This window comes from Tupaia chinensis, unplaced genomic scaffold (genome assembly GCF_000334495.1).
Source record: "Tupaia chinensis unplaced genomic scaffold, TupChi_1.0 Scaffold139704_1, whole genome shotgun sequence".
NCBI lineage: Eukaryota > Metazoa > Chordata > Mammalia > Scandentia > Tupaiidae > Tupaia > Tupaia belangeri.
The window spans coordinates 104,904-113,555 of NW_006199584.1; the positions used below are offsets into that span (position 1 = coordinate 104,904).

The 8,652-nt window shown below is 40.0% G+C and overlaps 1 pseudogene; it reads right to left on the bottom strand.

Annotated features, from left to right (window-relative positions):
- Nucleotides 1-5,479: 5,479 nt before the first annotated feature.
- Nucleotides 5,480-6,354, bottom strand: LOC106736396 (nucleophosmin-like; annotated as a pseudogene).
- Nucleotides 6,355-8,652: the final 2,298 nt, after the last annotated feature.

An 8,652-nucleotide genomic window follows, 5' to 3' on the forward strand; every position in this document is an offset into this window, starting at 1 on the left:
TTATTGACAACACATATGACAGTATCCTTGATTGAGCCAATATACATGTATTCTGGATAGGAAATCTCATTTTGTATATTCTAATGATGTACAGTGAATGAACATAAATAAATAAATTTAAAATTAAATAAAAGAGGGACCAGCAGTTGGTGTAATGGCTGTATTACTGGACTCCCCATGTAGTCGACCACAGTTTGAGTCCCGGACCCGGTGGCTTAAACTCATGCCGGGCACTTGTGCGTGTGCCCAAGATCCCAAGAGGAGAATGGAGGAAAAGGGATTGTGGCCGTCTACCCGCCAGGGGGGTGATTTCTGCTTTCTGTCTCTTTGTCTGTCTCCGTCTTTCTGGAGAGTGCATGTGCCGTATAGCAAAAAACCTCTCAAAAAATTAAATAAAAGAAAAAATTAGTGAAGACTTACTAAGATGGAGAAAATGATTCTAAATAAAATTATTTTTACTTGTCAGATGGTAAGACTTTATTAACCCAGATTTGTATCTTCCAATATAGTATCCACTGTTACATACGGCTATTTATGTTTATACTTAAATAAATTAAAAGTCCAGTTACTCATTTACTCTAGTAATGCCGCTGGCCCTCAGTAACCACATGTGGCCTTTTGGCTGCTTTGTTGAACAGCACAGATACAGAACATTTCCTTTATTCCATAATGTTCTGCTAGATAGCGCAGGTCGAGAGCATAACAAGCAAAGAATGACTCAAGCTATGAAGTCAGTGGTTCGTTTTGCAGAGAAGTAGATCAGGATCTTTCATATTCCATTCTTGCTGTGCTTGTCTCATTATATCATCAGTGCTTTGATTGGAGCTGGTGCAAATGGATCATATTTACTCAATTATTTTAGAATATTTTTTCCCCCATTAACCAAATTTATGGGCTCACATTTATAGATATATTTTGTCTTCTTTGCTTCTTTATTTTATTGGCATTGTAGACTATTCAAATTTAGTACATCAGCATAGACTTTGTTATGAACTGTGGAAAAATTTTAGCTGAGAAAGTTGATTGAAATGAATGGTTTAGGGAGTCCTTTGACTAGTTTGCAGATTTAAAATCTCTTTATTCATTTGTTTCCCATTAACATTGATAACTAAGAGCCAAGTGCAGATTTTATTTAAAAGAAAAATTAGTTAAGAGACTGACAGATGGAAAGGTCAGACAAAGGTAGGGCCAAACAGGTGTACAGATGGATAAAGTGAGAGAGATTTATTGAGAGATTTATTCTGTGAGTCTATTACTAGGCTGTTATTCTCTTGTTTAGTTCTTTAAAAAAAAAATCCACTGTGCCAGCCCATAGCTTAGTAGTTAAGGAAGCTGAATCCCACATGGCTGACTGTGATTTGAAACCTAGCCCAATGGCTTGAAAACATACTGGCTTGTGTGTGTGTGTGTGTGTGTGTGTATGTGTGTGTATGCATGTGTGTGTGCATATGCATGCTCAAAATCCCAACAGAAAGAAGGAATGGAGGGAAAATAGGATTACAGTGTGCCCACAGCCCATTAGTGGTCCTCTCTCTCTCTTGCAAGTGTACATGCTTTCTGGAAATTAAAAAGAAATTGAAGTAAATTTTATTTTGATTTTATAGATATGGATCAGGGTCAGAGAGGGATTTCATTTGTTGGGTTCATACAGCTCATAGCTAGCAAGGTAGTTCCCCCCTCCCCCAGAAGTTTTTGCTATAGGGCGCGTGCACTCACCAGAGAGACAGAAAGACAGAAAGCGAGAAATCACCCCCCAGGAGGGATGACCATGTCGCAATCCCTTCTCCATTTTCCTCTTGGGATCTTGGGCATGCACACAAACACACGTGCCCGGCGTGGGTTTAAGCCACTGTGTCCGGGACTGGAACTGTGGTTGACTACATGAGAGCTCAGCAACATAGCCATTATGCTAACTGCTGGTCCTGCAAGGTAGTTTTTGAGGACAGTGTTTGAAGTTTATTTTATTCAATTAGGGTTCATTCTCTCTTTTTAAACAACTTTGGTATAGGGCACATGCACTGCCGGAAAGACAGAGTAAAAGCGAGAAAACACCTGGGGAAATGGCCTTGTTGTATTCTCCTTCTCCTCTTAAGATTTTGGACATGTACACACCTGCTATTGGAATGTGGTTGAAGTCACCCAGCTGAGACTGGAAACCTGTGGTCAGCCATGTGGAGTCCAGCCACCCTAACCACTATGCCACTTGGCTGGCCCAAGAAGGGCTCTTTTTAATTGTCTCTTTCCCCAGTCTTCTCTGATAACTGGTTGACCTATGGGTTAGATTGTTGCTCTCATGGAGCTCAGGCTTCTCTTTTGTTTATCTCCAAAATCTCCATTGTTTTTGTGAGCATCCTCAGGCTTAAGCTTTTTCCATTGTGTTTAAAACAGACTAAGTTCCTGTGGGTGGAGCCTTAGAGCCTACCTCTTCTCTTGGGAGGAATCTGAGCCACTGCTCTGGAGCTGGTAATGGTAACTTTGCTTTATGAGAAGGCTTCTGGTCTGGGGCAGGAGCCTCTTGTCTTCTGGGGTTGCCTCTTCTGGCATGGAACTCCCACCCTACAAGTAATCTGGGGGAAAGGTGATGAAGACTCTAGTATTCTCAGCCTGTTGTGTTTGGAATAACACCTTTATTTTTTATTTTGGAGAGGTTTTTGCTATAGGGCACGTGTGCTCGCCAGAAAGACAGAGACATAGAGACAGAAAGCAAGAAATCACCCCCCAGGGGGGATGGCCACACCGCAATCCCTTCTCCTTCATTCTCCTCTCAGGATCTTGGGCACGCACGCACACGCGCCCGGCGTGAGTTTAAGCCGCTGGGTCCGGGACCCGAACCGCAGTCGACTACATGGAAGTCCAGCAACATAGCCATTATACTAACTGCTGGTCCCGGTAACACCTTTATTTTAAAAGTGCTAACTGAGTAGACGAAGGGCGCTCTTGGCGTATTTGGCTGAAGTTTAGGCTCTGTAAACTGGCACAGATAAAAAATTCTGGTAGTTTTCTTTTGTGGAGGAGATTCTGGAACACTTGACTGGGAGCTGGGGAGAGTGGGAACTTCGAGTTCTTGGCCTCGCCCGTCATACACATCCATCATGCTGAGGCTGGGGTAGGAGGGAGGGAGTAGACTGTGTTTAGGTGACACAGGCTATAACTGTTCCTACAAGATTGAGTAGATTCTGCCTGCTATTGGAATGTGGTTGAAGTCACCCAGCTGAGACTGGAAACCTGTGGTCAGCCATGTGGAGTCCAGCCACCCTAACCACTATGCCACTTGGCTGGCCCAAGAAGGGCTCTTTTTAATTGTCTCTTTCCCCAGTCTTCTCTGATAACTGGTTGACCTATGGGTTAGATTGTTGCTCTCATGGAGCTCAGGCTTCTCTTTTGTTTATCTCCAAAATCTCCATTGTTTTTGTGAGCATCCTCAGGCTTAAGCTTTTTCCATTGTGTTTAAAACAGACTAAGTTCCTGTGGGTGGAGCCTTAGAGCCTACCTCTTCTCTTGGGAGGAATCTGAGCCACTGCTCTGGAGCTGGTAATGGTAACTTTGCTTTATGAGAAGGCTTCTGGTCTGGGGCAGGAGCCTCTTGTCTTCTGGGGTTGCCTCTTCTGGCATGGAACTCCCACCCTACAAGTAATCTGGGGGAAAGGTGATGAAGACTCTAGTATTCTCAGCCTGTTGTGTTTGGAATAACACCTTTATTTTTTATTTTGGAGAGGTTTTTGCTATAGGGCACGTGTGCTCGCCAGAAAGACAGAGACATAGAGACAGAAAGCAAGAAATCACCCCCCAGGGGGGATGGCCACACCGCAATCCCTTCTCCTTCATTCTCCTCTCAGGATCTTGGGCACGCACGCACACGCGCCCGGCGTGAGTTTAAGCCGCTGGGTCCGGGACCCGAACCGCAGTCGACTACATGGAAGTCCAGCAACATAGCCATTATACTAACTGCTGGTCCCGGTAACACCTTTATTTTAAAAGTGCTAACTGAGTAGACGAAGGGCGCTCTTGGCGTATTTGGCTGAAGTTTAGGCTCTGTAAACTGGCACAGATAAAAAATTCTGGTAGTTTTCTTTTGTGGAGGAGATTCTGGAACACTTGACTGGGAGCTGGGGAGAGTGGGAACTTCGAGTTCTTGGCCTCGCCCGTCATACACATCCATCATGCTGAGGCTGGGGTAGGAGGGAGGGAGTAGACTGTGTTTAGGTGACACAGGCTATAACTGTTCCTACAAGATTGAGTAGATTCTGTTGAGTAAATGTTTCTTCATTTGCTGTATACCCTTAGGACAATTTCCAGAGATATTAGGTGGTTGTTATTGTTTTTCCAAAAATAATTGTTATCGATGATGGTTGTTTGGCTAGGAAGTGGGCCCACAGAGCTCCTCGTGCCATCATTTCAGAATTAGATGCTCTGTAAATTAAATTCTCTGTTTACATTATTTGGTTTTGCGTGGGGGTTGCTATATAGGGGAGAAATTCTTAGCACAAAACCATGCGAGAAGAAAATTGTGTTTATAAAGTCTTAAGGTTTTTCATTTTTCTCCCTTGAGCACCAAGTTTGAGATAAGTATGTTCCCTGTTTTCTTTCTACATGTTGGATTATTGTTTTAAATGAGGAGTTGCCCTATAGAATACATATATTGAAGTGTAGTTCCATTTTTATGTAAGAGCCTTTAATTAGCCTCCCTTTTTCTCTAGGCTTTAGGCTTTATCTTCAGTCCTCTGCCCCTGTCCTATTATTGTCAGAGTAAAAAGCTCAATGTATGAAAAGTTTGGAAGAAATCTTTGGGATTTAATCAGCTTTAGAAGTTGCCCATTCTTAGGGTCACTGATCTTCTTTTTAAACTTTGCCAGACAGACAGAGAGAGACATAGAGACAAAAAGTGAGAAATCACCCCCAGGGGTGATGGTTGTGCCGCAATCCCTTCTCCTCCGTTCTCCTCTCAGGATCTTGGGCACGCACGCACATGCACCCGGTGTGAGTTTTAAGCTATTGGGTCCGGGACGCGAACCGTGGTCAACTACGTGGGAGTCCAGCAACATAGCCATTACGCTAACTGCTGGTTCCCAGGGTCACTGATCTTTCATTTCAGACTTTTTTGTTTTTTACTTCCTTGGAGAGTTATTTATGCTTTTAAAAATAAGTTCTTCTTCTTCTTCTTTTACTTTTTTAAAATACTGAGTTTATTTCACATGTATATTTTTGTCTCTCCACCATTTCTATGTCTGACCACCACTACTACTGTGTCCTATCATAACATTCCACACAGAATTAAAACCAAGCAAAGGGTGGAGTTCCACCTTTGAAAACTAAACAGGCATTTTGGACAACACATTCTTGGCATTGGAACCTGGACAAGGTTTATCAAACACGGTAGGGAAAGGTTCTCACTCTGCAGTATAAAAAGGACAGCCGGATATCAGCTGTTACAGAAATGAAATAAGACAGAAATTTTTAACAAGCTGTTTAAACTATTTTCTTAAAGAGACTTCTTCCACTGCCAGAGATCTTGAATAGCCTCCTGGTCAGTCATCCAGAAGCAAATCTTCATGTAATTGATGAACTTAGCTTCCACTCTGGGAAGAGAGCCACCTTTTTTGATACTTGCTTGCATTTTTGCTTTAATGTCTTCTATAGAACTAGGTCGTTTTGGTGTTTTAGGAGTTTTTTCCTATTTTTTGAATGATTCTTGACCTTTTTGTCTTGGTGTTGATGGTTTTGAGTCTTTTCCTTTCTGGTTTGATTTTTCAACATTTTTGCCAGGAGTATCTCATATAGATTTCTTCACTGGAGCTTTTTCTTCTGTTTCCTCATCTTCAAAAATCATCATTATCTTCATCTTCATCTTCATCTTCATCTTCTTCATGGTCTTTGTCACCAGCAAGTTTTACTTTTTTCTGTGGAACCTTGCTTCCACCTCCAGGGGCAGATCACTTTCCAGATATACTTGAGAGTTTCACGTCTTCTTCCTCTTCATCTTCTGACTCTGCATCTTCCTCCACAGCTACTAAGCACTGTCCACTAATATCCACAGGTCCTGAACCACATCTCAGCTGTAAGACCACAAGTGGTATAATTTCAAAGCCCCCAAGGGAAACCATTGGCTGTACAGACATTTTCCGTGTTGCCAGTGTTACTTTAATTGATCTGCCTTCATAGTCATTGCCTCTGCTTCAGCAATGTGCAATTTGTCCTTTGTACCAGCCCTAAACTGACTGTTCTTAAAGGTAACTGGTGTTCATTTTCATCATTATCCATTTTAAAGTGATAATCATTATTGGCCTTTTAGTTCACAACCAAAAAATAGTTCTGGGGCCTCAGGGGGCTCATGTCCATGTCCATAGAAACTTCCATGGGGTGGTGGCACGCAGTTGGGTGGGCAAGAAGGCAGAAAGAGGTAAACAACTATGGCTTCTGAAAACAGCCATGCAGGATGGAATCACTCCAGGCAAAAGTAAGTTCTTTATGTGCATTTTCCTAATGATTAGTGATGTTAAACATTTTTTCATATGTATAATACATATATATGAAAAACATAAACATTTATGTTTAAAAATATAACACATATATAAAATATATATAAAATATAAACTATATATGTGTGTATGTGTGTATGTGTGTGTTTCTTTTTTTTGGCTGTTTAGTTGTTTGCGTTCCTGCATATTTTGAATATTACCTCCTTATTGGAAAGTTTCTCTCATTCTATGCACATTTCATTGTTTCCTTTTCTGTGCAGAAGCCTTTTGGTTTCATATTTCCCATTTTTTCTATTTTTTTCTTTTTTTAATCTGCACTTTCGAGGTCAAAACCCAAACCAGTGTGTTATATTTTCTTCCTTATGCTTCCTTGTACTATTTTTTAAGAATTAATTTTATTTAACTTTATTTATTATTATTATTATTTTCCTCTTTGATCAGACTGAGAGAGAGGGAAATAGAGAAAGCAAGCCACCAGGTTCAGGACTTGAACCACAGTCTGCTATGTGAAAGTCCATATCCACCACACCACCTGCTGGCCTCTCCTTGAGTTGTTTTTAAAGTTACTGGTTTTATGTTTAACTATTCAATCTATTTTGAGTTTTTTCGTTGTTGTTAAGCAAGGTTTTTTTGTTTTTATGAAATAAGGGTCCAGTTTCTTTCTGCACATAGAAATCCAGTTTTTCCAGTACTGTTTACTAGAGAGGCTGTCCTTTTCTCAATGCATAATTTTAAAACCTTTGTTGAAAATCAGTTAAAACTATAATAAAATATCATCTTACATCTGTCATAGTGCCTTTTACCAGACAGACAAAAGAACAGTGTTTGTGAGGATTGAAGAAAAGAAAACCCTTGTGCTCTGTTGATAGGAATGTAAATTAGTATAGACATTTTGGGGAATAGTGTGGAGGTTCCTCAAAAAAACTAAAGATAGAATTATCATATGATCCAGTAATCCCATTTCTGTTTTCTTTTTGTTGTTGTTGTTTTTTTTTTTTTTTTTTTTTTGAGTGTTTTTTGCTTTAGGATATGTGTGCTTACCAGAGAGACAGAAAGCAAGGAATCATCCCCCCAGTGGGGGATGGGCATGCCGCAATCCCTTCCCCTCCATTCTCCTCTCGAGCTTTTGGGCACACATACACTTGCACCCAGTGTGAATTTTAAGCTGCTAGGTCTAGGACATGAACCACAGTTGGTTACATGGGGGTCCAGCAACATAATCATTACGCCATCTGCTGGTCTTCTAATTCTGGGTTTTCACCCCAAATATTTGAAATCACTTTGTCAAAGAGAGGTATGTATTCACATGTTCACTGCAGGATTATTCACAATATCCAAGTTATGGAATCAACCCAAACATCTTGTAAGCCTTAAATAAGAGTGTTCTATCACTTGTGACAACATGGGTGAAAATGGAAAATACTGTGCTAAGTAAAATAAGTCAGGCACAGAAAGGCAAATATTGCATATTCTTATTTATATGTGTCATCTAAAACAAACCCATAAAAGCAGATGTAGAACTGTGATTATAGAGGCTGCAGGGTGGGGAGAATAGGAAGATAACGGTGAGAGGGTGTAAACTCTCAGGAGCAATATGGTATTTTTCTCTTTGAGTTCTCTTGCACAGTATGGTAAATGTAGTTAATAACAGAGTATTGTACATTTCAAAATTGCTAAGAAAATAAGTTTAGAATATCCTAACCATGTGAATTGTTAAACATTTGAGGCAATAGATATGTTAACTAGTTTGATTTAATTATTCCACATTGTATTTACAAGATATAACAATATAATTGTACAATTATACAATTACAAATTATTATTTATGATTTTAAAAAGTACAAATGTGTTCTTTATATTTTATCCAGAATTTTAATTGTTTTAATTGGGAGGGATGCGTACAGCACAGATTATGTTATATTGCAAGACCCAGAAGCCTGATTTAGTCATTTTTTTATTGGGTTGTTGGAATAGTCATAATGCATTTTTGCGTAGAAAAACAAAAAATATGTCATGACTTTTCAGATGACCCTAGTTAATTCTTACATTTCTCCACCATGCTTCATTCCAGATGATTTCCCTAGATTAGCAAGGTTGATCACATAAAAAAGATAGAGGTGAATCAATAATTTCTCTTTAAGTCTTATATCTCTACTATTCATATGTATCAAACTAA